The following is a 27,563-nucleotide window of genomic DNA, read 5'->3' as shown; positions in this document are numbered from 1 at the left end:
GGACGAGGTCAGACAACATTTATGTATTCAGTGCGCTTAGCTGCTGGGGTATGTTACGTGCACTGGAGAGCCTTTTGCAATACAGTGAATATAACTAGGCTACGTTAATGTTATTTGTTCGTAGCACTACCTCACATTTTTGCATGTTCCGTTGAAACTAAGAACACTCGAAAGCACTTACCCCAAGAGGCGACCTCAGTTATGGCTTTCCCGTCTACTCCAGTCACGTTGTAGTCAAGGTCGACCTCACTGCAATAAAAACCACAGGAGTGACCACGTAGGCGCAATCATATGGTTATAAAGCATTCAACTTTCTTTGAATTGCTCAGCAAAATTATCAAAAATCACCCCTCTTTGTGCACTTGACGCGTGCCTTAAGATGTTACCGTATTTATACGCGTATAGCTCTTGACACTGCACTTCGCTGGCCGTGTACAAGAGGGATGAATTTAAAAGGGTATACTTGTACAAAAAAAGTAGCAGCTTTGGCCAGAAGGCGAGGCATTTTGAGCGACAGCCAAGTAATGACCAACTACGCGATGTAAGGCTTGTAGTTTTATCGGCCACATAAATTGCAGTAATCATTCGCGTAATAATTGAATTAACAGACATGGTGTCGCGTGCGCACAGGCAGACATGAGCTGATCTCACTCGATGACCACGAACACTTGCTGTCACAACACTGGCGGGATGAAGAGCACTGGCAGCGGGGAGCGAACATTCGGTGTTGCCTCTCTACCTTCTCCGTGTCTCAAAAACTTGAGAATACGCGACCCCCAGCGCTAAGCGTGCGGGAAAATAGCGCGCATGAAGCCATCAGCCATCTCGCGAACTCCTTGCGCCCACCGCAGATTACCTCCAACATACGGCGCGTGCGCCGCGTATGCACTCAGTCACGCGGACAGCCACCCGCAACCAGGATATGGCTAGAGGAGGGACCCTATAGCGCACGCTTGATCACGCGGTTTCCACCACTGGGCGCGCGCAAAGACGGTGCGCTCGAAAGCCCTTAGTGCGCTCCAAGCCACCATTGTATGCACTCAACCACGCGGACAGCTACCCGCAACCAGGATGTGGCTAGAGGAGGGACCCTATAGCGCACGCTTGATCACGCGGTTTCCACCACTGGGCGCGCGCAAAGACGGTGCGCTCGAAAGCCCTTAGTGCGCTCCAAGCCACCATTGTATGCACTCAACCACGCGGACAGCTACCCGCAACCAGGATATGGCTAGAGGAGGGACCCTATAGCGCACGCTTGATCACGCGGTTTCCACCACTGGGCGCGCGCAAAGACGGTGCGCTCGAAAGCCCTTAGTGCGCTCCAAGCCACCATTGTATGCACTCAACCACGCGGACAGCTACCCGCAACCAGGATATGGCTAGAGGAGGGACCCTATAGCGCACGCTTGATCACGCGGTTTCCACCACTGGGCGCGCGCAAAGACGGTGCGCTCGAAAGCCCTCAGTGCGCTCCAAGCCACCATTGTATGCACTCAACCACGCGGACAGCTACCCGCAACCAGGATGTGGCTAGAGGAGGGACCCTATAGCGCACGCTTGATCACGCGGTTTCCACCACTGGGCGCGCGCAAAGACGGTGCGCTCGAAAACCCTTAGTGCGCTCCAAGCCACCATTGTATGCACTCAGTCACGCGGACAGCCACCCGCAACCAGGATATGGCTAGAGGAGGGACCCTATAGTGCACGCTTGATCACGCGGTTTCCACCACTGGGCGCGCGCAAAGACGGTGCGCTCGAAAGCCCTTAGTGCGCTCCAAGCCACCATAGTATGCACTCAACCACGCGGACAGCTACCCGCAACCAGGATATGGCTAGAGGAGGGACCCTATAGCGCACGCTTGATCACGCGGTTTCCACCACTGGGCGCGCGCAAAGACGGTGCGCTCGAAAGCCCTTAGTGCGCTCCAAGCCACCATTGTATGCACTCAACCACGCGGACAGCTACCCGCAACCAGGATATGGCTAGAGGAGGGACCCTATAGCGCACGCTTGATCACGCGGTTTCCACCACTGGGCGCGCGCAAAGACGGTGCGCTCGAAAGCCCTTAGTGCGCTCCAAGCCACCATTGTATGCACTCAACCACGCGGACAGCTACCCGCAACCAGGATGTGGCTAGAGGAGGGACCCTATAGCGCACGCTTGATCACGCGGTTTCCACCACTGGGCGCGCGCAAAGACGGTGCGCTCGAAAGCCCTTAGTGCGCTCCAAGCCACCATTGTATGCACTCAACCACGCGGACAGCTACCCGCAACCAGGATGTGGCTAGAGGAGGGACCCTATAGCGCACGCTTGATCACGCGGTTTCCACCACTGGGCGCGCGCAAAGACGGTGCGCTCGAAAACCCTTAGTGCGCTCCAAGCCACCTTTGTATGCACTCAACCACGCGGACAGCTACCCGCAACCAGGATGTGGCTAGAGGAGGGACCCTATAGCGCACGCTTGATCACGCGGTTTCCACCACTGGGCGCGCGCAAAGACGGTGCGCTCGAAAGCCCTTAGTGCGCTCCAAGCCACCATTGTATGCACTCAGTCACGCGGACAGCCACCCGCAACCAGGATATGGCTAGAGGAGGGACCCTATAGCGCACGCTTGATCACGCGGTTTCCACCACTGGGCGCGCGCAAAGACGGTGCGCTCGAAAGCCCTTAGTGCGCTCCAAGCCACCATTGTATGCACTCAGTCACGCGGACAGCCACCCGCAACCAGGATATGGCTAGAGGAGGGACCCTATAGCGCACGCTTGATCACGCGGTTTCCACCACTGGGCTCGCGCAAAGACGGTGCGCTCGAAAGCCCATAGTGCGCTCCAAGCCACCGTTGTCCTCGGCTCACTTTCGCACGTTGTATAGAAAATGTGTGTGTAACATATGTGCGCTTTGTATTTACATCTACAAATGTGTAAAATATATGTACACCCCCCTGCTATTTATGTAATAAATAAATAAATAAATAAATAAATAAATAAATAAATAAATAAATAAATAAATAAATAAATGCGCCAGCCAGTTGTGTTCGCCGATTTCTATGACGCCACGGTGGCAACAAATTTGTTTTAGTCTCACTGTTTCTCTGAAGCTGTGGTTCGAAGCGTCACGTGAGGAAGCATTATTTAAGATGCAGTGCGGTTTTGTGGGTGGAGTGTGTAGCGAATTTAGCGCGCGAATACGAATGTGTATCGATTCCAAAGCTTTACCTTTTCTGTCGTCCTTTTGTCTCTGCACCTCTTCTCATTTTAAAACGAAGCTTGCGTGCCGAGTTTCAGGCACATAATCGTAGGTATCTGGCCTCTAACGCCGAACCTCATGGACGCATGCTGCGACAAGCGGCATCGATCACCCTTTCTCGCGGGCGAATCAGCGCGTTGAGAGGCTTGACGCGTTTCGATCTGCAGTTTCACTAAAAGAAATCGATGCATCAGGAACACGACGAGTGCAACACGACACTATGGATCACCACTGAAAATTTAAACAAATAGTATACGTGTGATGTACTGCATGTAAATAAACCTGCGTAATATCCAGCCTGCCCCCATAATTTGGCGCAAATAAAATAACACGTAGTTGTCAGCGCCAGTTAAGCGACGCCGACTTTTCGTTACTTTCAACGCCACCAGCATCGCAATCCGCGGCTTCCGTAGCGCGCGTGACATGAATGACCTACCTGCACGCAATTTATGACTTGTCTCAATATAAAGGACATGACAGGGGTGACAGACATCATAAATGATACGTCTTTATCATCGGCCTGCATATATTTATATCCACCGCAAGAAGAAGTCCAATTACCCCTGCCTTGCGATAGCCAACTTGCGCCTGCTAATTTCCTAATTGCATCACCCCATCTATTTTCAGCAGTCGTCGACTGCGCTTCCCTTTCCTTGGCACCCATTCTGTAACTCTAATGGTCCAACGGTTATCTTCCCTACGCATTACATGGCCTGCCCAGCTACATTTTTTTCTCTTAATGTCCATTGGATTATCGGCTATCCTCGTCTGCTCTTTGATCCACACCGCTCTCTTCTTGTCTCTTAACGTTACGCCGAACACTTTTCGTTTCATCGCTCTTTGCGCAGTCCTTAATTCTCGCGCTTCTTTGTTGACCAGCTGTGCTACAGACGTGGCGGACTTTCTCCTCCGTGACGCAATTTATTACATGGTGCCCCACGTCAATTGCTGACCGAATGAGGCCGTACCTTCCTACGTAAAGTCATCGACGATAACTCGCGCTGCTGCCACTCGCAGCATAAGAACACCACAGGATACAACTGCCAGGCCAACGCGGGCTCACTGAGCGCTTGAATCGGGCCCTAGCGGACATGCTTTAAACGTACATGACGGCTGATCACCTTGATTGGAACCGTGCAGAGCCATGCGTGAGATTCGCGTACTATTCATCTCACCATGACACTGCTGGATACTCGGCCTTTTATGTTTTGTTTGCACACCAACCAACTTTACCATTGGACAAATTTCTTCCTTTACCTGCAACTTCGACTAGTGAATGTGCACGCGACGCCATTGCCCTGGCTGATAACGCACGGCGGATAGACCTAGCAGATTTTCTGCTTCCCAAGACAACCAAAAGCGCCTTTACGACCAGCGGCACCGCGACGAACAGTTTGCTCCGGGTACACTCTACTCCGGGTGTGTGTGTGTGTGAAAAATTTTTATTTACAAAAGTCCTGAAGCTCGACTATTTCAAGCCGAGGCGGGCCGCACCCACGATGGCACTGTTAGGCCCAGCCCTTCAGCGTCACCGTGGGCCCTCTGGACAGCCCGTAGCTGATCTTGAAAAGATGAACTCTGTAGCATCTTCTTCCAATGGAGCCATTCTTCTTCAGGGTTGGTGAGAGTCGCAGGGCATCCCGCGAGCATGTGTCTGATCCCAATGATGCCATTGCACGCGTGACAATCTTGATCTCCCTTTCTGGATAAATTTTATCGAGGTGGTAGGGCGTGGGATAAGTTCCTGTTTGTAATAGTCTCATTGAAACTTCCTGAGCCCTGTTCAGCTTTGAATGTGGCAATCGAAATTGTCTGCGTCCTAGATAGTAGTGTTTTGTAATTTCGTTATATGTTAATAAATGATCTCTAAATTCCCCGGCCTCGTGGTGGACGGCTCGGTTATGACTGTCACGGCTAGCAAGTCCTCGTGCCAAGTCATGAGTAACCTCATTGAGGTTAGCCCGGGTCTCGTCCACTTCTTCCATATGTGCAGAGAACCATTGGAGTTCAGTTCTCATACTCAGAGTGTTTTCAAAAAGTTTAGCTGCAACCGCGGTCACGTAACCTTTATCGAAACCCTTAATTTATAGCAGCTTTGGAATCGCTGTAAATAAAAGTCCATTTATTGTTCCTGATGGCTAGAGCAATTGCCACTTGCTCCGCCACCATGGAATCTTTGGTAAATAATACAGTGATGGCATCTTGCACCTTGCCTTGAATGTTTGCTACTACGACAGTATATGCTTCTTTCCTTGTCACCCAGGCAGCATCTACGAAAGCCGCCTGTTGATTCTGCTGTTGTATCTCCCGCAAGATTGCTTTAGCTCTTGCCTTTGTCATTTTGATATTGTGCTCTGGATGCATGTTTCTAGAAAGGGGGGTGGTTCCAATCAGATCCCTAATCTCAGCTCGTAACTCCACTTCATCCTCCAGTGGGCGCCTTGACCTATTTAGCTCTGCCCCTATTGCCTGTAGTATATTCCTGCCGGCTCGTGTTTTTGTCAATCTTTCCTGTTGCGCTAGCTGCTGAGCCTCCGCAATTTCCTCTATTGGGTTGTGCACGCCTAGATTCATCAATCTCTCGGTTGCAGTGTTAATCGGTATCCCTAGGGCAGCTTTAATGAGCTTCCTAATCATTGTGTTAAGTTTGTTAAGTTCTACCTGCGTCCATTTGAATAATCCAGCAACATAAGGGAAATGACAGAGAGCAAAAACATGAACTAGCCTCAAAGCACTGTCTTCCCCCAGGCCTCTGTGTCTATTGGTAATTCTCCTTAGTAGCCTAATGACTTCATAGCTTTTATTTGAGATATGCTGTATTGTTTTATAGTTCGCATTATTCGCTTCTATGTAGAATCCAAGAACTTTCATTCCTTCGACTAGCCTGATTGTAGTTCCTTCGTGAGTGCGTAAGTTCACTCTGGGCTCGTCTGTCGGGATGTAACCTCTTGTTTTTCGACCTCTTCTACGATGTTTCAAAACCAAAAGTTCCGATTTCACTGCCGAGAATTTCAGCCCCATATCTTTCAGTGTATTCTCTACAATATATACACTTTCCTGTAATCTGGTCTCCCTCTGTCCTACATTACCTTTGGCACTCCATATGGTTATGTCGTCAGCATATATCCCGTAATGCCGTAATGTATATCCTCAATTTTCTCCAAATTTCTGGCAACCCTAGACATTACTAAACTGAATAGCATGGGCGAGAGTACTGCTCCTTGCGGGGTGCCCCTATTTCCCAAGTTCTTTGCCTCTGACTTAAGCTCCCCCAACATGAGGTGTGCAGACCTATTTCCGAGAAAGTCCTTAACCATGTTAAAAATCTCTTGCCTAGCCCCATCGCAGAGAGAACGTAAAGTATGGCCTTATGATATATGCGGTCAAAGGCTTTTTCCACGTCCAAACCCAAGAGCGCTCTCGTGGGCGCTGGGCTGGCCTGTACGAGCTGGTGCTTGATCAGGAACATAGCGTCCTGAGACGACAGCTCAGGGCGAAAGCCGGTTAAGTTGTACGGTAAAATGTCGTTTTGTTCAACGTATTTCGTGAGTCGATTGAGAATAACGTGTTCCATAGCCTTACCTAGACATGATGTTAGCGAAATAGGACGGAGGTTGTCTAGAGTGAGCTGTTTACCTGGTTTTGGTATGAGGATAGTGTTGGCCACCCTCTATTCCTCCGGATATACCCCTTTTGTCCAGAGTTCATTGCAGTGGTCAGTTAGATAAGTGATCGATTCATCATCGAAATTCCTAAGGATCTTGTTAGTTATTCCGTCGGATCCCGCCGCCGATCTACCGCGAAGACTGTGGAGAGCCGTCCTGATTTCGCTCTCCGAAAAGTCGCGGACCATTTCCTCACATATCCCTCCGGAGTATTCACAGCACTCGTCTCCATCGTTCGGTCCTTTAAGCGGGGGATATTTGGCAGCCAATCGATCCATGATTTCCTCCTGCGTGTTCTCGTGCTTTTTTGGTCCCCAGCCCGACGTGGTACTTTCTGAAAAGCTCCTTCCTTGCTACATGGGCCCAAACCGTTCCCTTGGACAAGTGGCGGACAAGTGAGATTGTGTTTGCCAGTGCCTCTACATCTTATGCTCCGTTGTCCAGCGATGCCGTGCATGCTTCGAGTCTGAAGAATTACCAGCCTTCCTCTGCTGTGGATTCTTAGTCGCGCCGGGCCGGCGCTTCTGCCGCAGAGGGTTTTGCTACGTGCTACTCGACGAAGATGATGTACACCCTTGGATTTAATGAGACATACCCATAAGCGGCCACTGGGTGATCTGACGACGACGTGCCTTGCCTGATGTTGTCTGGCTTCCATCTTGGCCACTGATTACTACCTTTGTAGATACACTCTGTAAATAGCTTCCCTATTGTGCTCCCGCGTAACAATGTAGTTCACAAACGATCTGTAGTCCAAACCCATTATCCCAAGTCCATGTGTGTTTAAATTCCTACGAATTTGCAAAGCATAGCGCCTGAATTACTGGAGAAAATAACTAGCCAATTCTTGCTAGCTGTACAGAGAAAATGCCCAAATTCTCCTAATAATTATTTTAGAGCGAATAATAATTAGGTGTATTATATACAGAGAAGCTCATGGTCACAATTTGTTTGAAAAAGAACGCAGGTGTTCTATATTGCTTCATTTCATGGTTAAAAAAAGCAACGAGTGTTGTGGAGGTACGTACATCTTGCGCCATGTTGACGATATCTGAAAAGTAAAAGAAAAGGCAAATGCACAAACTCGAGCCATGTGTCGATAATGAATAGGCTAAGTTCGTACTACCCACCGCGATGGCTTACTGTGTCTGGCGTTCTTTTTATAGAGGTGGAATGTAAAAAGGGCCCGCGTACCGTGCTTTGAATCCTCGTTCAAGAATACTCAAGTGATCCAAAGTAATCCAGAGTTCCACGCTAGCACGTCTCTTATAGCCAGCGAGCTGCGTTGGAAAGGTGCGCCCGATTATTTCATTTTGAAGCCCGTACTGCAGGTTCGGAAAGAGGATGCTTCGTAATCTAACGTGACACTATTTTATGATTACAGTAAACAACTCAACAAATAGGACAGGTGTTTCTTCACTATATTGATTGAATAGTCAATGTGGTAACATTGTGAAATATGTAGAAATGTGGAAAAGAAGGCTGCGCTCACATAGAAAGAAAAAAATCTGCAAATAATTTGTGAATCGTGAGGTCATATTAGCCAAATACTGTCCAAAATATGAAATCAATAAAATAATATTGCAAGATGATTAAATACTTTCAGTAGTGTTAAAAATGCACATTATTTTTCCACATAAATAAATATAGGGTCAAGATCCTTGGAAGGCATGATTTGTGAGTACAAGTCAAACACAGACTATTGCAAGTACGTAGCTGTAGCGTTGTGTGAGCACAGAAAAGTACTGAGCGAGCACAAAAAGCATTGCGTTAGAACAGACAAGTGGCTGGGACGACACGTGTGCCTGTCAATATAAGAATACAAAGGAGAGTGAAATGATGAGTATAGAGATGTAGTTAAAAATACAAAGTAATCAGTAAGAATCCTGAAATGCAGCGTGCGGTCTCGTAGGCACCGTGAAAACGACGTCGCGTCTTTGTCTCAAGACTGGCCATTCGAATGAAGCTTATGTTACCAAGAAAAACAGTTATACTGACGAAGGCAAGTCCCTTACGTTGGCATCAGTGACGCCGCTTGTTCGACAGGGTAAATAATATACTGGGTTCTATTGGAACAATGACGGCAACGGCGTCCCATGGGTAAGACCGAGGACATGAACGCCGTGCGGAACAGTTTCGAAGGAGGAACACGGCGACCAGAAAAGGTGCATATGTAGTTTTTCTATACCTTCAATTTTTCGACTCATCAGCAACGATTGCCGTTTAAGTGCTGTAATAAAGCAGAGGCGCCCCTATGTATTTACCGACTGAAGAGGAAGACGAAGGACCGTGCCGTGATCGCGAGTGAACTCCGTACTACGGACAGCCCTTGCAGTGCCCTAAAGCCGTATTGTAAAGAAAGCGGAATTAAATTACTCAGTCACAGAAAAGGAGTGCCTAGCGATCATCTGGGCTCTAAGCAAGCTTCGCCCATATCTTTACGGCCGTTCTTTCGCCGTAGTTACTGACCACCATGCCCTTTGTTGGCTTTCTTCCTTGAAAGACCCGTCGGGACGCTTGGGACGTTGGATGCTTCGCTTCTAAGAGTACGACATCCGCGTCATGTACCGCTCCGGTCGCAAGCACTCCGGCGCTGATGCGCTCTCCCGCTCCCCACTGACGCCGGCGTCTTTGTCAGCTTCCTTGTCCACCCTGTCACCGTTGAACATCACCGACATGCTCACAGAGCAGCGCAAGGACTCGACACTTGCAATGTTACTTGACTACTTTGCCGTTCCGTCTCATGTTCCTTCGACACCACTGCGCCACCAAGCAACCCACATTTCCGTGCGCGACAACATTCTATATCGCCGCAACTATATGCCCGACGGTCGGAAATAGCTTGCTATACCTGGTCATATGCGCTCTAACATCTGCGCGTCTTTTCACTCTGATCCCCTAAGCGCACGCGCCGGCGTCCTCAAAACTTACACAAGGTTGCGTCAGCCCTATTATTGGTGAGGCATGTCCAACTTTGTGCAAAAGTATATTCAGTCTTGTACTACATGCCAACAAGGCAAGACACCTACACAGCGTTTCACAGGACCGTTGCAGCCGTTACCATACCCGGCTAGTCCGTTCGACCGCGTCGGCATCGACCTCAACGGCCCGCTTCCATGCCGCGGGTGCGGAAATCGGTGGATTATTATCGGCGTAGATCATCTTACTCGCTACGCTGTGACTGCAGCTCTGCCGGCAGCGACCACCCGTGAAGTTGGTTTATTCATCCTTCGCAATATTGTTCTTCGTCACGGTGCTCCCCGAGAACTACTTAGTGATAGGGGCCGTGTCTTCTTGTCGGAGGGTGTCGAAGCCCTCCTCGCTGAGTGCAGGATCATTCACCGAAAATCGACCACGTGCTATCCTCAAACCAACGATATGACCGAGCGGTTCAATCGCACACTTGGCGACATGTTGCGGATGTATGTTTCATCCGACCACTCCAACTGAAACACCGTACTCCCCTTTGTTACGTTCGCATACAACACCGCGACGCAAGCGACCTATATATACCGGGTTTTCCCTCTTTTTCTTTGTGTATTAAGGCTGTGAGCCTTCATGCCCTTTGGACACCATACTGCCGTACCAACCTGACGCCACAGAGTACACTCCGCTTTCCGAAATCGCCAAGCATGCTCAAGATTGCCGTCAGCTGGCACGTGCCCTCACTAGCGAGACTCAAGAACGTCAAAAGACACGACATGACCGTACTCATTAATCACCACACAACTTTGCTCCTGGTTCGCTTGTTTGGCTTTGGATACCAGCCCACGTTCCTCGCCTATCTTCAAAACTCCTGGTGCGTTTTCGCGGTCGGTACCGTATCATCGATACCACTTCACCGGTCAACTACGTCGTCGAGCCGGTCACAGTGTCACCAGACCTGTGTCGTCATGGGCGAGATACAGTACGTGTCAACCGCCTGAAACCCTATTACGACCCGCTCATCTTCTCTGCGCCCTCAGTCGCCAGGATGGCTATGCTTCGCTCCCGGGGCAATGTAATGAAGCGGAGGCGCCCCTGTGTATGTGCCGACTGAAGAGGAAGACGAAGGACCGTGCCGTTATCGCGAGTGAACCCCATGCTACGGACAGCCCTTGCTGCCAATCCACTTGCAGGAGACAGTAGGTTCTACTGTCCTCTGTTCCTTTCACGACATTTATTTTAGAGGACGTCAACCTACCAATTCACACAACCTATCGTATGGAGGGCTTCCGCAGCCCAAATCGTCCTAAGGGAAACTTCGTCCAACCTTCTTTTGTTGGGGAGGAGGGCCTGGGTTGCCTGCTGTTGGGTCAGTGGCAGTGGCGTAGCCAGAAATTTTGTTCGGGGGGGGGGGGGGGGGGCTCAGGTTGCAGCGCGGCCTCCTCCTTATAGAATTTGTCGAGGGATCAAATGCATGAATAGTAACTGCATTGCCAATTTCATTGTATATTAGATGCTGCAAACGAATTATTGAACGCTATGCACTGTCCATTAATAGACAGTTTTAGTTACACGTACGTAGGGACTTCACGTACGCAAACGTGAAAAGTCTGCGTACCTTACGTGCACGCAATCTGAAACGCTTTTAGCTACACGTACGCGACGCGCGCCAAGAGGAACCACGTAGCTCCATCTCTCGGGAAATATGAACACTGCGGTAGCCAATTCAATCCAATCAGAGTATTTCAGCCAAGCCGGCGATGTGCATTGATGCGTGCCGGCGATGGTCTCCGCAATGCCTGGAAGTGTGTTGTACAAGCGTTAGCTGCTGTCATCGTTGTCTTGGAATGAAAAAGATGACCAGTCATCTTGTCGCCGTATTTCGATGCAAGCCGCCTGCGCGCGCTCGGCACGCTATCGCTTGTTCGTGATCTCGCGAAACGCCCACGTGAAGCTGTCTACGTGCGCAAGAAACGCACGCAAAGAATCGAATCTCACGTACGTCCGTGAGACCAGCGCGCGGCCGCTACGTTCTGCGCCTGCGCACTGCTTACACGTAGAGGCTCTACGTACGCAAAGCATCTACGTACGTGAAACTAAAACTGTCTAATATATGTATGTTTTCATAACAGAATATATTCGTATGCCCCAAAAATTGTGGCAGAAATAACTGATATGAATGCTTCCGTGTTTTGTTTTTGTCTAATTAATAAGTAAAGAAAACATCACATGAACTTTAGAACTATTGACCCTTTTCGCGGAGCAGTTTGTTTTAGAGAAACGAGATGGCGCTCACGGCGGCGCGCCATACCTTTCCTCAGCGACCGCGCACAAATACGAAACCATTACCGATTCTACCTTGCTTCTGTGCGATCAGCTGTCGGAAATGCAACTGAGTTTTCGCTAACACACTGTGCTCCAATCATGCTAGATTGAATAATGTGGATTGAAGACGTGTGTAGTAGTTGGCTGCAAAAATAGTGACTGGCATGTTAAGGAATAGAATGAATCTGTGTGGCGAAGTTCGCGGACCGCTGCTGCAACTGTCCGAACGTGTTACCGGCACTTCGTGATGTACGGCTTTCCTAGAGGATACAGAAATTTGCTCATCCTCCAGCCTTGTGTCGCTAATCTTCAAAGAAAGGGCTTCATCCCCAGAACGTCGGCAACAGTGAGTACCACTCGTTAAACAATGACAAAGGGAGTAGCGCCGCTTCCTGTCATAGTAAGTTTCGCGCACGTTATCTATACACATCTGTCCAAATGTCAGGAAAACTTGCGACCACTCTATCGCCGACGTATCAAGAATAAGTGAATGGACGCACACTTGAATATATGCGCACTGTATACACACAATAAATGACGGACTACACCTATGGCACACCAATGGTCGAAGCTGAATGTTTCGTGACGGTCCAAAAGAGTAAGCAAGTTACTCGCTGTAATATATATTTGCTACAAGGTATTACAATGTACAAAACAGCTACGTTTCAAGCCTTGTGCGCAGCAAGAACAAATCTATCGGATTCGGAACTGAGAACACCCGCGAGTGATTAGGCAGAAAATAATCAGATAGTGGCCGCACCGAGGAACTTCACTGAGTCAGAAACTGACAAGCCACTGCTTCAAAATATTTGCTGAATAAAGAACAAAGAGAAAAACACACTAATCCTGACTGAATTCATAATCGCAAAGCTTGGAATGCATATTTAGCCTCGATTTTAGAAGAAGCACCATATAAACTGCCTGCGCCGTTTGGACATAGCTCAATCAGCTCCGAAAGCTCTTTTGCATGTTCTCTGAAGCTGTGATCAAAGCTTTGTGTCGTCCACCTAGTCACCGTCTACGATATCTCCAAAAACAGAGGTTTTCTAAGCCGCGCCGGCGTCATACATTTCCATTGTAAACAAGGAGGCAACGGAGGCAGTTGAGGCAAGCAATGGACGCGTCACCACGTGATCAAATATGGCAGCGCCAAGGGATCGCCGCGAAAAGGGTCAATATCAGTTCGAAACCAGCAAAGCAATGCATGCAGCTTATATGAAAAACGTAAAGGCCATGAAATGAATAAGTTGAGGACAAATATTTTGATCAATCTTTGTCATTCAAGAACCTTGTTTACATATTTCTACATATGCAACGGCCAGGAAGAAACCTCAATGACGCTATCCCTCGTTGCAATCGATTGCGCAGGAGCAGGTGTAATTCGTCGTGTATTGTAATTTCACCGAGATAATACTCGCAGCAGTGAGTACAAATAAAAGTGGGAGTTCTGCAAAGTATATATTAGAAATGCGAAGATAGAATGGAATATACAAATGCGAAGATACAACTCGCTAAAGGGCAAAAAAAAGAGTCGCTCGAAACAAAGTTCACTGCTTGTATACACAAAACCTCGCAGTAAGATATTTAAAAATACGTATGAGTCTCTAATAAATCTACGTATTTAAGCAAACGTCAGTGTATATAATGCGTCAAATACGACAAATAAAAATGTTGCTCAGTCACAAATAGTAAACTTTGAGCACAGAAAGACAGATGATCCTGGCAAGAACATAACTATGATTGCAGAAATCGTGATATGTATGTACTTGGGCCATGCAGCGGTCGCGACAGCACCATACAGGTAGAATAATAGAGGAATAATGCATAAATCAGTACGAAAATGTGTAATTTTACTGCCTGCACAACGCCAACAATTATTCTGCACTCAAAATTAAAGGAGGGTATTCCTTCGTTTCAAAAAAGAAATAAAAGCAGGTAGCTGAAAAGGAAAGAAAAGTACAAACGAAGGCCACAGATGATGCGGTAAGTTGAACTACCCAATATCCGAGTGTGTTTTTGGCGAACGCCGCGTGGGCCGGGCTTTCAATGAGCAAGGTCGGTCAAAATTGGTTATTGGTATCCTCGTAATTTTTGTATTCGCGTGATAATTGTGATCATGATGCTAAGTGCTAGAATAAACGGCGAAAATTTCTGCGGTTTTAAAAGCTAATGAGCGGTCATACGTTTTCATAATTAAGAACTTGTGGACCTGAAGAAACAGTGCTCTTTACTTGCATTGATTTTTGCTGCCTCGCTATCTAAAGGACAAACTTCTCTTGGCGGGAAAGTTGAGCGAAGCGGTCACGTTGATGCCGACGTCTCTGTGGGTGTATAGAAGCGCCAGCCTAACCATGCGTTCCACAGACATTGTAGAGCGCAAGTAGTTTTTTAATAAACTCTTGTTAAAAAATATTCTCTCTGCGCTGGCAGTGGTCACTGGAAGGGTGACTAGAAGCTGCAGCAGTAATTACACATTTACATAGAACCTGCTGCCGCAGTGAGAGATGGGCATCTATTCTGGTGCTAAAACCTAAAACACTCCCTTGATGTCGTTGGCATACTTGTTTAGGTACCTTGCAGAAACAGTAGGCTGTTCGATTCCAGCGATGTCCGTCGTTTCGTCAGGAAGTATGGAGAAGCAGCCTGCTTTTGAATGTAAGCTTTCTTTGATAATGTCACCACAAATTTCTATAATTTGGTTTTGTGCGTCTGGGCTTAAATACGAGGCAATACTGGGGCAACTTTCCAAATGGTTCTTCAGATATGTATCTCCACAATCAGCTCGCATGCGAAGAAGCACTCTGAAAATGCCTGTATTTTCAGCAGGGGCATTGCTTAAATCCATAGGGCCCCTGTCCCTGTGGCCACGGAGAGCCAGACCTTGTCGCCCGCAAAAAAAAAAAAAAAAATCCTCAATAATAGGCCGCTCACTTTCTTCTGTTTTCTCATATTTTACTTTGCCTGCCCTGGTCCAGCTGATCAATCACATTGGGCACGCTTCCTGAAAATGTTTGGAGAAAATTATCAACCGGTAGCTGACATTCACGGTGATATTTAGTATTTTCGTGTGTGGGGGAGATTGCGAGCGCGCGCTTCCATTTATGGAACGGCTTGGACACGAGCGTTCCAGTGCGCGCATGTTGGCCCAAGTTTATAACAACATTAACCCCATAAAGTTCCAGAATTGAAAATCTTTTAAAGCATGCCTTTGGAAATTTCAGCGCACCTTTCGCGTCAAAAGTTTATGAGAACATTATACCCATAAAGTTTCGTAATTGAAATCCATGCGTTCCGTATATTCCGCGGCCGCTGCGAGATACCGCAACGCGCCCGCTCGCTATCGAAAAGCCGTTGAACGTTTGAGCTCGGATGGGGCTCCTTGCGTTACGTGACTCCAGGTGCAAGGGCGTTGTCACGAAATCCAGCCCGAGTTCGCAATGTTCGCGCCGAAATGTCTTTTCGAGCGTGAAAAGGACATTGTCGACAAAATCCAGAATGATTGCCGGCGTCGGTGGTAGTTTTGGTCGGCGGTGCATGCCAGCACCGAAAAATTTCGGGGGGGGGGGGGGGGAGGGCTGAAGCCGCATCAGTGGGTATCTCGGCGTATATATATATATATATATATATATATATATATATATATATATGCCTTGTGTCCCAGGTAACTTGTGTATAGCATTACCCTGTGTTCGCCCAGCTGCATGGAACTTGCATATTTCACAATTTTGGCACAAGTTACCTGGGACACAAGGCATATATATATATGTATATATATATATGCCTTGTGTCCCAGGTATATATATATATATATATATATATATATATATATATATATATGCCTTGTGTCCCAGGTAACTTGTGCCAAAATTGTGAAATATGCAAGTTCCATGCAGCTGGGCGAACACAGGGTAATGCTACTTACCGTGGAGCAGATAATTGGAGCAAGTCAAACTATTTTTGTGTTTCGACTAACCGCCTAATTAGTTATTAGGAATAATAAACTTCTCAAATATTATATTAAGAGCAAATGTGTCAATGCGAAAACTGTAGATCACCCTGAAAAATTCCCGATCCAGCTTTCGATTGCTCAATACATGTTCCATAAAAGTATTTTCCCTGCCAGAAAGAAAAGCCGCTGAACACAAAAAAGTCGCAGTTTCGCCAGAAAGGCGAAGCATCGATTGCGATAGCAAATTAGTAGACAGCCATACGAAATAAGGATAGTAGTTTTATCGGCCGTATAAAGTTGTAGATATTCGCTTACTAACTAAATAAGCAAGCACGGTGTCCCGCGTGCAAAGGTAAACATGAACACATCTCGCTCGATGACCGCGGGAGCTCGTTAAAACGCTGGAGTAATAAAGCGCACCAGCAGCAGCGAACAAATTGACCTTCGCGCTGGCTCTCACTTCAACGCGAACCGAACGTCGAAAGCGCAGCGCATATCAAGCTACCGGCACTCGGCGAATGCACTTTGGCCCATCGCAGATCGCTTTGAAGCTGAGGCACCCGCGGGCGCACACATCGGCCACGTCGAAGATCGTTTTCAAGATAGCTCCGTGAGCAGCAGCCGCGTAAGCAGAACGCACCCTTCAGTCTCCGTCGCCTCTTCCCCGTTCCTCGCGTGTGAACGAAGACCGTGCGCTTCCGGCCGCCATCCTCTGTCGCGTGTGCGAGATTAAGCTGCGGTTGCCGGCTCACCCTCGCACGCTTTCGCTCGAACACACAACGCACGTCGCGCGGCGACGATTTTATCGCCGTTGGAATTGATACGGAACATCACTACGACGGCGACGGCAAAAATGCGCTTGGATTGTCCATATAATTGCTATCGCAATAAAAGTATCGCGCGACTACTCGAGCGGCACTTCTTCGTGTTTCGCGGGTTTTGTTTGTGGCTTGGAAAATACTTTTATGTAGCATGCATTGAGCAACAGAAAGGTGCATCGGAAAATTTGGAGGATGGTCTGAAATTGTGTCATTGACACGTTTGGTCTGAACATAATATTTGAGAAGTTGAACAATTATTAATAACTAAATAATAGGCGAAAAACAAGAAAATTCTCTGGCTGGCTGCAAGCGCCTGCAAACACCAGCCCAGATACGTGGCTCGTGAATATTGTGGGCGTCTATTACGCACATCTTCCTCATCTGTATGTTATCATCATCATCCTCGCACTTTTACCTATCTTCCTCTTCGCCTATATATGTGTTCATCATCATCGCCTGTGTGCTGCGCTGGTTCGCTGACGAGCTCCCGGGCCTAATAAACGTCGTTCCAACCGAGACGTCACAAGTGGTGGAGTGTGCTCTTCGGTCCTACGTCCTCTGGCCGTCCGGTCTGCCTCCTGGAGCTTCGTTCAGGTCGCCGCTTGCGCCCACCGTCAGCTAGCATGCCGCAGGACGTCCAGCCTGGCGCCCCCATTGCCTCCATTCCGACATCGCAAGTGTCTCCTTCCTTTATCATCAACAGCGCCCAGCGTGACCCCCATCTCTTCGCTGGTCTTCGCGGAGAGGATGTCGAAGACTGGCTGGACGATTATGAGCGAGTCAGTTCCGCCAATCACTGGGATGATGTTAATAAACTACGCCATGTCTCCTTCTATCTGTCTGGCGTGGCGAAGACGTGGTTCTTTAACCACGAGCCCGAATTGACCGACTGGACTCTCTTCAAGCACCAGCTTCGTGAAGTGTTCGGCACACCGGCTGTTCGGTCCACTCTCGCCAAGAAAATCCTCGATGCTCGCAAACAACACCTGGGCGAGTCGTACACCTCCTACATCGAGGACGTCCTTGCACTCTGCCGACGTGTGAATTCTTCAATGTCGGAGTCGGACAGGGTACGCCACATTCTCAAAGGCATTGGAACTCTTGCCTTCAATGCACTCGCCACTAAGAATCCGGCTACCGTCGCTGACGTCGTAATCACTTGTCAGCGCCTCGATGAGCTCGAGTCTGTCCACCTACAGCCCGACATTGACGATGCCCATTCTACGGGGGACCATGACCTACGTACACTGATACGCACGCTCATACGCGAAGAGTTACAATCGATGGGGTTAACCTCACCTTCGACGTATCCCAGCCAACCTTTTGGTGCGTCATTGCGTGACGTTATCAGGGAAGAACTGGCGTCCTTGATCTGCGCTGTGCCAGCACAAGCTCCTGTCCCTCACGCATTACCAACTACCGCACGACCGACATACGCGCAAGTTGCTGTCAAGCCTGTCGGCCACGTCGCTTCTCCGTTGCCGCTACCAACTTACGCGTCGGTTGCTACTGCGCCCACGGTTCACATTCCCTCCAAGGTGCGGAATACTTTTCCAGCCTGGATCTGCGTTCCGGCTATTGGCAAATCCCCATGCACGAAGACGATAAAGAAAAAACGGCGTTCGCAACCCCCGATGGACTGTACGAGTTCAACGTAATGCCTTTCGGGCTCTGCAACGCGCCTGCGACTTTTGAGCGCATGATTGACACCGTGTTGCGTGGCCTGAAGTGGAAGACCTGTGTTATCTGGACGACATTGTCATTTTTTCATCCACATTTAATCAGCACCTACAACGCTTGGATGAAGTTTTGACGTGCCTCGCCCGCGCTAGTCTTCAGCTGAACACCAAGAAATGCCGTTTCGCCAGCAAAGCCATTAAGATCCTGGGTCATGTCGTGAGCAGGGATGGCATTCAGCCGGACCCTGATAAGACTGCTGCAGTTCTTCGCTTTCCTCGTCCTGACAGACCCAAATACTTGCGCAGTTTCCTTGGCCTCAGCCTCTTATTTTCGTCGCTTTATCCAGAACTTTGCCTCCATCGCAACTCCATTACACAAGCTACTAGCTTCCGGTGTACCCTTTCTGTGGTCCCAGGAATGCGAATTGGCGTTTGCACGCTTGAAGGACGCCCTCACCTCTGCACCTGTGCTTTGCCATTTTGATGAGGCCGCACCGACTCTCCTACACACCGACGCTAGCGGCCGCGGTATAGGTGCTGTTCTTCTGCAACGCGACAACTCTTCGCGAGAGAGAGTCATTGCATACGCCAGCCGTGTACTCAGCGCTTCCGAAAAGAACTATACGATCACTGAGCACGAGTGCCTGGCTATTGTTTGGTCGATACAGAAGTTTCGCCCTTATCTCCACGGCCGCCATTTCACCATCGTTACGGACCACCACGCTTTATGCTGGCTTTCCACGCTCAAGAACTTGTCTGGACGTCTGGGTCGCTGGATTTTACGCCTCCAAGAGTATGATTTCGAAATCATATACAAGTCCGGGAAGAAACACCAAGACGCCGACGCTCTTTCTCGCTGCCCGCTTCCTACGGCCCCGCTCGACGCCTCTGCAATCGCTTCGCACGTCACCAGTTCGACCGACACTGCTAGGTTTCCTCCCTGGCCTCTATGTATCAACTGCCTTTCGACGATGATCAGCCACTCGCCTCTCGTCAGCTGGCTGACCCGTACTGTCAACGCTTCATTGATCACCTCTCTGGGGCTTCTCGTCCACCTAACGCGTGCCTCCGTCGCCAGCTCGCGCACTTTAAGCTGGACGATGGCGTGCTGTATCGCCGTATTTACCATCCTGACGGGCAACGCTGGGTGCCAGTTCTACCACGCTCTCTGCGACTTCGTGTCATCAACGCCTTTCACGATGATTTGACAGCTGGCCACCTTGGGTTCCATAAAACCTATGACCGCATTCGAAGTCGTTTCTATTAGCCTGGCCTTTCTGCTAGCGTCGCCAGATACGTCGGTTCCTGCTCTCCCTGCGAGCGTCGCAAGCTCCCAACATCTGCTCCTGTCGGCCAATTACAGCCGATTCCGTGCCCTGCAGCCCCCGTTCGAGGTTATTGGGATCGACCTTTACGGGCCCCTTTCGGTCACTACTGCTGGCAATCGATGGATAGTGACTGCCGTCGACCATCTGACGCGCTACGCTGAGACAGCTTGTGTGCTTACTGGTTCTGCTTCGGAAGTTGCTCACTTCGTTCTTGAAGCCATTATTCTACGCCATGGTGCTCCTCGTGTACTGCTCAGTGACCGTGGAAAGGCGTTACTTTCCCAACTGCTAAACGAAGTTCTTCGAGCCTCCGGCACAGCCCACAAGGCAGCTTCTAGCTATCACCCCCAGACTAACGGCCTGACCGAGCGGTTTCATCGCACCCTTGCCGACATGATCGCCGCTTATATTCAACCAGACCACAAAAACTGGGATGTTCTTTTACCATTCGTCACTTTCGCCTATAACACGGCCGTGCAGCGCACAACTGGCTACTCGCCATTTTACCTCGTTTATGGACGCTCCCCTACTTTCTTTCTGGACGTTTCATTCTTCAACTCCAAGGCTAATACATCTCTATCATCGTGCGAAGAGTACGTCTCCCGACTCGACCACTGTCGCCAGCGTGCTCGCCTGAACACAGAGGCCAGACAACAAGACCGGAAAAATATTTACGACGAATGCCATCGCGTTGTATCTTTTCGACCTGGTGACGAGGTCCTGCTCCTGACTCCTGTTCGCACCCCTGGTTTATGCGAAAAATTCCAGCCACGGTTTATCGGGCCGTACATAGTCCTTGGACAGACTTCGCTTGTCAACTATCGCGTTACTCCTCTTGACGCCTCCACAGACCGCCGTTGCCGCAATACCGAGGTTGTCCACGTCTCCCGCATGAAGCCCTTCATGCGGCGTGCCTCGACACCTTGACGGCCGGCCAGGATGGCCGCTTTCACGTCGGGGGGAAATTAGTGTGGGCGTCTATTACGCACATCTTCCTCATCTGTATGTTATCATCATCATCCTCGCACTTTTACCTATCCTCCTCTTCGCCTATATATGTGTTCATCATCATCGCCTGTGTGCTGCGCTGGTTCGCTGACGAGCTCCCGGGCCTAATAAACGTCGTTCCAACCGAGACGTCACAATATTTAGAAATTTTGGTGCAAGTTACGTGGGACACATGACAGCGAACACATGACAGCGAACGTGCGTATATAGCCACTGTATGTTCACAAAAAAAGTAGTGCCAGTAAGTACACCTCTGTTCTGCGTAATCAAAAAATAAACATCTGCACGAAACCTAAACACGGGTTTGATGTTCGCTCGTAGGTATCTCTAGAGCATACCTACCTCTTAATGAAACAACGCATTATATTCGACGCTTTCCCAGATTTACTTGATTTTTGTGATTTAGACATTCGATATGTGTCACTAGGTGTGTGCCTATTGTCGTAAGATCTTCCAGAATGGGTATGTGCCACGTTGAGACAAGAGGCACATAATCCTCAATGTATGTAGACATATGTGCCATACTTCTTTGTGCACACACCTGTTGTCACTATTCTCCCCGCGACAAGCATCATGCGTTGCCATCACCCTCGAGACATCGCTACGTACACGCCTCACACTAAATCCGCGGAATTTGGCGTTAGCGTTTCGGCATAGCTTGTCGGTGGTGTAGTGCATGGACATGAAAACTTCATGAATAATGTTGTGACTGTTGTTGCAGATACGTATTGTTACGGGCCGCCTCCTTGCATTAAGGAAGAAGACGACGATCGCCGAAAAACGCTGCGCGTGTTCAGCCATCTTGGCCATCTCTGCCAACAATCCCTGTACATAAATACTGTCCCTTTTTTATCTATTTGACGCCCCGTCACACATTGGTGGAAGGTGCTGGGTATTCTCGCCAGACGACGGAGCTCCGAAGCGGTCGACGCTGTGGTGCGGCCACCATGGCACACCAACCGGAATCTGCCTCTGCGCCGCGGACACCGATTGTACTAGTCCGACCCCGAGACCCTGGAACGTTCAACGGCACCGATGGTATCGACGTTGAGGAATGGCTCGCGCTATACGAACGGGTAAGCGACTCCAACCACTGGGACCTGACAGTCATGCTGGCCAATGTGGTGTTTCGTCTGAGTGGAACGGCAAAGTTATGGTATGACAATTACGAGGCCGACTTTGGAAGCTGGGATACATTCAAACAAAAGCTCCGTAACCTGTTCGGCAAGGCCTCCAGTCGAAAAATCGCTGCGAAGCAACAGCTGTCAACTCGCGCCCAGATGTCCACGGAATCATATTTGTCTTACATACAGGATGTGCTGGCGCTGTGCCGTAAAGCTGACAGTAACATGCCAGAGTCTGACAAGGTTGGCCACGTCCTGAAAGGGATAGCGGACGACGCATTCAATCTGCTCATCTGCAGATATTGTGCTACCGTCGATGCTATGATGTCAGCGCTTCGAGCAGGCTAAGAGCCGCCGTATTGAACGACCATTCGCCCGGCTTCCCAACACCACTGCAACGTCTTCGTGTGAAGAGCGGCCGCAATCAAACCTTTCGCCGCCGTCGGCCGAATTGACGAGGAAATTCCGCCATGAAATCGAGGGAATGGCTCCCCCTAGCCTCTTTACCAGCTCTAACGCCGGCGACTCGAGCACACCAGCGGTTTCACTCGTCCAGCCCATCGTGCGAAACGAACTCGCGAATCTCGGGGTTCACGCTGCTTGCGCCGTTGTCAGCCCTACAGCCGCTTCCGGGGCCCCGACATCGTTCCCTCGGTATCCACGGTTCGCTCCACGATCGCGAAGCCCTGCTGATTGGCGAACTGAAGACGATCGGCCTGTCTGCTTTTACTGTCGCCGTGTCGGGCACGTTGCTCGCTACTGTCACAACCACTGGTCGTTCCCGCCACGTACTCCATCCTTTGGCTATGCTCGCTGCCTTGATCGCAGCCCTTTTGAGCCACTATCTGCGGCACACCCCTACAATCCTGACGCTGCCACGACATGGTCCAGACGCTCGCTGTCACCTAGAGGTCAACAGTCGCGTTCGCAACCGTACCGCCGTCCGTCTTCCCGCTCCCCGCCACCTCGCCGCGCCCCGTCGCCGAGCAACCTTGGCTGCTTCACTCCGGAAAACTAAACGATGCAGCGCCCGGAGGTAACCCTGCATCTACGACTCTGCCCCAAAACCCTCTAGTTACTCTGCCGACTCGACCCTGTGTGTTGGAAGTTGACGTTGATGGCGTGACGATTTCTGCACTTGTCGACACCGGGGCTCATATTTCTTTCATGAGCTCTGGTCTTCGCCGTCGCCGAAAGAAGGTGGTGACACCTGCTGTTTCCCACGTTGTAAGAGTGGCCGATGGAGGAACTTCCACCATCCTTGGCATGTGCACCACCCGCGTCACAATCGCCAGTCACCCAACTACTGTTTTATTTGCCGTTCTTTAACAATGTCCGTACGACGTTATTCTTGGTCTGGACATTCTCGCAACTCATTCTGCCCTAATTGACTGTGCAACTGGCCTCCTGCAGCTCGAACTACCTCCCCTAGCCGATGCCCCAACCACGCCTTCGGCCTGTCTCTGCTCTCTTGACTATGTGCGCATGCCTCCGCAAGCCGCCGTCTTTATCGCCATGGTCTCGAGCCCGCCTGTCACTTATGGCAATTACGTGCTATCCCCGGTACACCCTCGTACACCCTCGTGGTGACGTGAACTATGAAATCACCCCGCTGAACAGTTCTTCACCATCTACCCTGCCATCTCGTGACGTCGTGCACGTATCCCGACTGAAGCCGTACTTTTCCGTCGCCTCCTCGTGTAATTAGTCTGCGCCGAGACGGCGCTCAGCCCGCCCGGGCAGTTAGATGTTACGGGCCGCCTCGTTGCATTAAGGAAGAAGACGACGATCGCCGAAAAACGCTGTGCGTGTTGAGCCATCTTGGCCCTCTCTGCCAACAATCCCTGTACATAAATACGGTCCCTTTTTTATCTATTTGACGCCCCATCACAATATAAACACGGCTTGAGGTTGTGCGTTCAATAAGAAAACATAATGATACTCATCGTCGTTTGTTGTGTAGAATTTGTACACAATGTTTGAATACAGTTTTGTTTCGCATAGATTCCAACATGAGAGTTGCAACCAGGACCTACTCCTAGGTTAACTATTTTGACAAAGTGCCTAATGCAGATATTTACGTTGGCACTATTTCAAAGCACCAGAGCTCGGAAGTCCAGTTAGGTAGGGGTAGGAGGACGCCCTAGTAATAACAAAATTCAGTGCCATTCCACTCTTTGAAGGTGGATAACCAGCGAAGCTGTGTATGTGGTGATTGACAGTTGCTCCGGTGAAATGTTCCAGTTCAAAGTTTGCGGTATTAGGGCCACATGGACGGTTCGCATTTCTTTCCGTCTCGCGGTCCTGGCGGGCAGCACGCTTACGCTTGGCGTCGCGGTCCGCTCAACGTCGGTGGTTTTCGCCACCGCCCCGCCCATTGCCATTTCTGTTCACACCGTCGTTCTTGGTAGGCACGCTGTTCTTCTTCAGACCGTACAACACGCGGCCTACCCTTTTAACAGTCAGAGCAAAACTGAGGAAAGGAGCCTACGTAGTGGATGACGTTAGGAGATCGAATACACTCGGATTGGTGGACACTAGTTGGAATACGCGGGATGGCGTGCATGTGTATGGTGCGAACGTAGACATGGCCGACGCGGGTCAAAGTGCACTGTTTGTTCTTATCAGCTTAATATCTTATCTGAATTGTATTTGGACCCAAAATATTACACTTATTTTTGCAAGTTGGCGAGTGCCGCGGGTCAACCCGGTATTGCACGATCTTCGGGATCGGCCCACGTTTTTGGTATACGGACATCGATCCGCTGGAAACTAGCCATATACAGCTTCGCTGTATAATAACAACGCAGAAACAACGAGCTACAATCGTGGGCTGGAATCGATTGTTTGAAAGTTCATTATTGCTTAGTGGGGAAAGCAGAATATTTTGTGGGGAAGGAAGGAGCACTGTCAGACTACATTTGGTTCACCCGATTCTAGGATGGAGTGTTGGTCGAGATCCGTGTCAATAGACGAGTGGCCTGTTGTGCTGAGGCTGGACTTGGTCAGAACAGGGGTTCACCAGCTAGTGGATGCAAGACGCATGCACTTCAATTGAATTTCCAGGATGACACCAGTTTCGATATCTTATTTCCCAAAGTGGGGGACGAAATACATGGGCGTTCCAGTTACTTTTGTGCATCAATGTATAAAACAGCATTTTGGTAAAAACGTAAGCAGAACAACAGTGCATTTTTACGGCGAGTTTGATGGCGCATATCTCCAAACTGGTGTCATTCTGGGTTAATTCCAAGTGGATACGCCTCACAAGGTGACCTGCTACAATTCGTAAATTGCGATATGTGTCGTAAAGTAATTAACTCAGCAGTTAATTAGTGAATTTCTACGAATTAGTTGAATATGTGTTTCGATTTCTCGTGCTACTAATGTCCGCCTCATTGAATAACCCTGCTCAATGATGAGAATTATGGTATTCCCACAGGCGATTTCTAAAAATTCAGTAAAACTTAAAAATGAATGCCCTGTATTTGGGCCGCATTGTTATCCGAAGGACAATGAATGAAAGAGGTGATTTCAAAATCTAAGGCGGTGACATTAGGTAAAACTTCCCAGAAAATTACTGTCACATGATATTGAGGCAAGCAGTAAGCGTGTTGATGTGCACTTGCACTTCTCTGAAGGGTGGTTTAGTTGCGTTATTGTAGTTGCAAAGATCATCGCGCCGGCTTGTGTGCCAGATGCTTAGACTACTAAAGTCATACTAACTTGGTGTTGGCACTCATGACTACGAAGTCACGGTCGTAGAAGTGAGGCCGCACTTTCTCGACTGCTGAAACAAGAGAACGACCCACTTTGTGGGAGATGACAACATTGCTCGACGTCCGAAAGCTGGCAAGTGCGGTAGGTCAGACCATGTTTATCTGCGGTAAATTCTCGCTGATATAGAAGCGCTCCAAGTACGTCTTGGCTGACGGCAGACGACTGTCGCAGATTGATCGAAATGTGCCAAATGTTATTGATCGTGATGCAAAAGCAAGAAATAGAAACCCTTTTTATGAAAACATCTCGATATCAAACTACGCTAAACTTTATGAAGAAAATCAGTAATTTCGGCTTTCGGATAACGCGCTCCAGCGTTCTTTTTTATTTTTTTTTGTACCGAATTAATGTGGTCGTCGTATTAACGTACTCACGTTGAGGTATGCCAGGTACTGGACACGATGGCGAAATCCACTGGAACCTTGGCAAACGAAGACGGACTGGATACATTTGTACTCTCGTTGGCCGTATGGATTCCTCGAGCCCCACAACAAGTAAATTTTATTACTGCTTGACAATATCTGTTGCAGAAGTAAAGCTCATTCAGTGATCTGATACTTTCACCTCTTTCGCGAATATCGAGTCGGCCACGTATATTACGTTCGCTACCTACGCGGATTAGAGCCGAGTATATTTGTGAATCCCGATAGAAACGTCTTTCGTGGCTGACAGTGAACACAATGTGTTTTTAGGAGTGGGGGGAATTATTCCTGGCACTGACCTAATCACGAGCACGCAAAACATTCGTTTTGTATTTCAACTGCATTTGGTGCCACGGCTGTTCAATTCAAGCACGAAATATAAAACATGAATATGACGCGTAGGTTCTTTTATTTTTGCTATTAAAGCTATTACTGTTCCTTGTGATTGGGACGTCTTTTCCCGTGTCTGGCCCAAGTTGGTCGTCTACAGCTTCACGAGGGACTGCGAGGAGGTGTCGCTCGCTTGCAGGGACCTCTCCGATTGGTGCGCTCTCGGCGGATTGTTCGGCTACGAGTAACGAGGACGATAACATGCCTTCTCGCATCCGCTCTGGAATGTTACCAGTGTTCACTTCACATCAGGTATAGAGAGAGGCATTGTGGGGTTAGTGCAGTAGCGAAAAAAAAAACGCATGCAATGCAGTGGAATCTTTTGCATTTTCATATATGAACCATAGAAAAATAATCTTCTAGATGAAGCATCGCACGTTTTGTTGGCACACTAAACATGTTTGTGTTTACTCATCGGAAACTACTACAGAACACTTCATCATGCGTTGATCATCAGAACACTATTAAAGTCTTAAACATGCCATTTTTTTTTACTTTAACTCACCCATGCGATGAACTTCAGCGATCAACAAAGTTGCACCCCCCCCCCCCCCCCCCGCGACAACGCTCCGACGCCATGCTACGAGATCACGACTCCGATAGGAAAGTTCGAGAACGCCTGTGGAAGCTATATAACCGCCGTGCGAGAATCAGCAGGGGAGTAGAGTTCAGTCCGCACCGGTCAAGGGATGTATATAACGTGAAGACCGAGCGTCTGCGGAAGAAGGGGATTCCCCGGCAAGCTAGTCGACTGGTTCATCGAGCGTCTGCATTTCCGGAAGCAGTTCCTTCCTCGAGATTTGCCCCGAGCTACGCCGAGATCGTCTGACAAGACCAACACGGGTGAATACGATTGGACACTTAGTGTTCCTATTCATTTTGTAATTTACGTGTTGGA

At 49.1% G+C, this 27,563-nt stretch overlaps 1 long non-coding RNA gene and 1 pseudogene across 1 annotated transcript; one reads left to right on the top strand and one right to left on the bottom strand.

Moving 5' to 3' along the window:
• Nucleotides 1-181: 181 nt before the first annotated feature.
• LOC125945444 (uncharacterized) lies at nt 182-26,357 on the bottom strand. Its single transcript, XR_007466896.1, has 3 exons — nt 26,228-26,357; nt 7,943-7,965; nt 182-249 (listed from the first exon to the last, which is right to left on the bottom strand). It is a non-coding gene; the product is annotated as an uncharacterized LOC125945444 (long non-coding RNA).
• LOC119454679 (U2 spliceosomal RNA) lies at nt 24,661-24,817 on the top strand (annotated as a pseudogene).
• Nucleotides 26,358-27,563: the final 1,206 nt, after the last annotated feature.

The sequence above is a fragment of the Dermacentor silvarum genome, chromosome 5, assembly GCF_013339745.2.
Source record: "Dermacentor silvarum isolate Dsil-2018 chromosome 5, BIME_Dsil_1.4, whole genome shotgun sequence".
NCBI classification, from domain to species: Eukaryota; Metazoa; Arthropoda; class Arachnida; order Ixodida; family Ixodidae; genus Dermacentor; species Dermacentor silvarum.
This window is presented reverse-complemented; position numbering and strand designations above follow the sequence as displayed.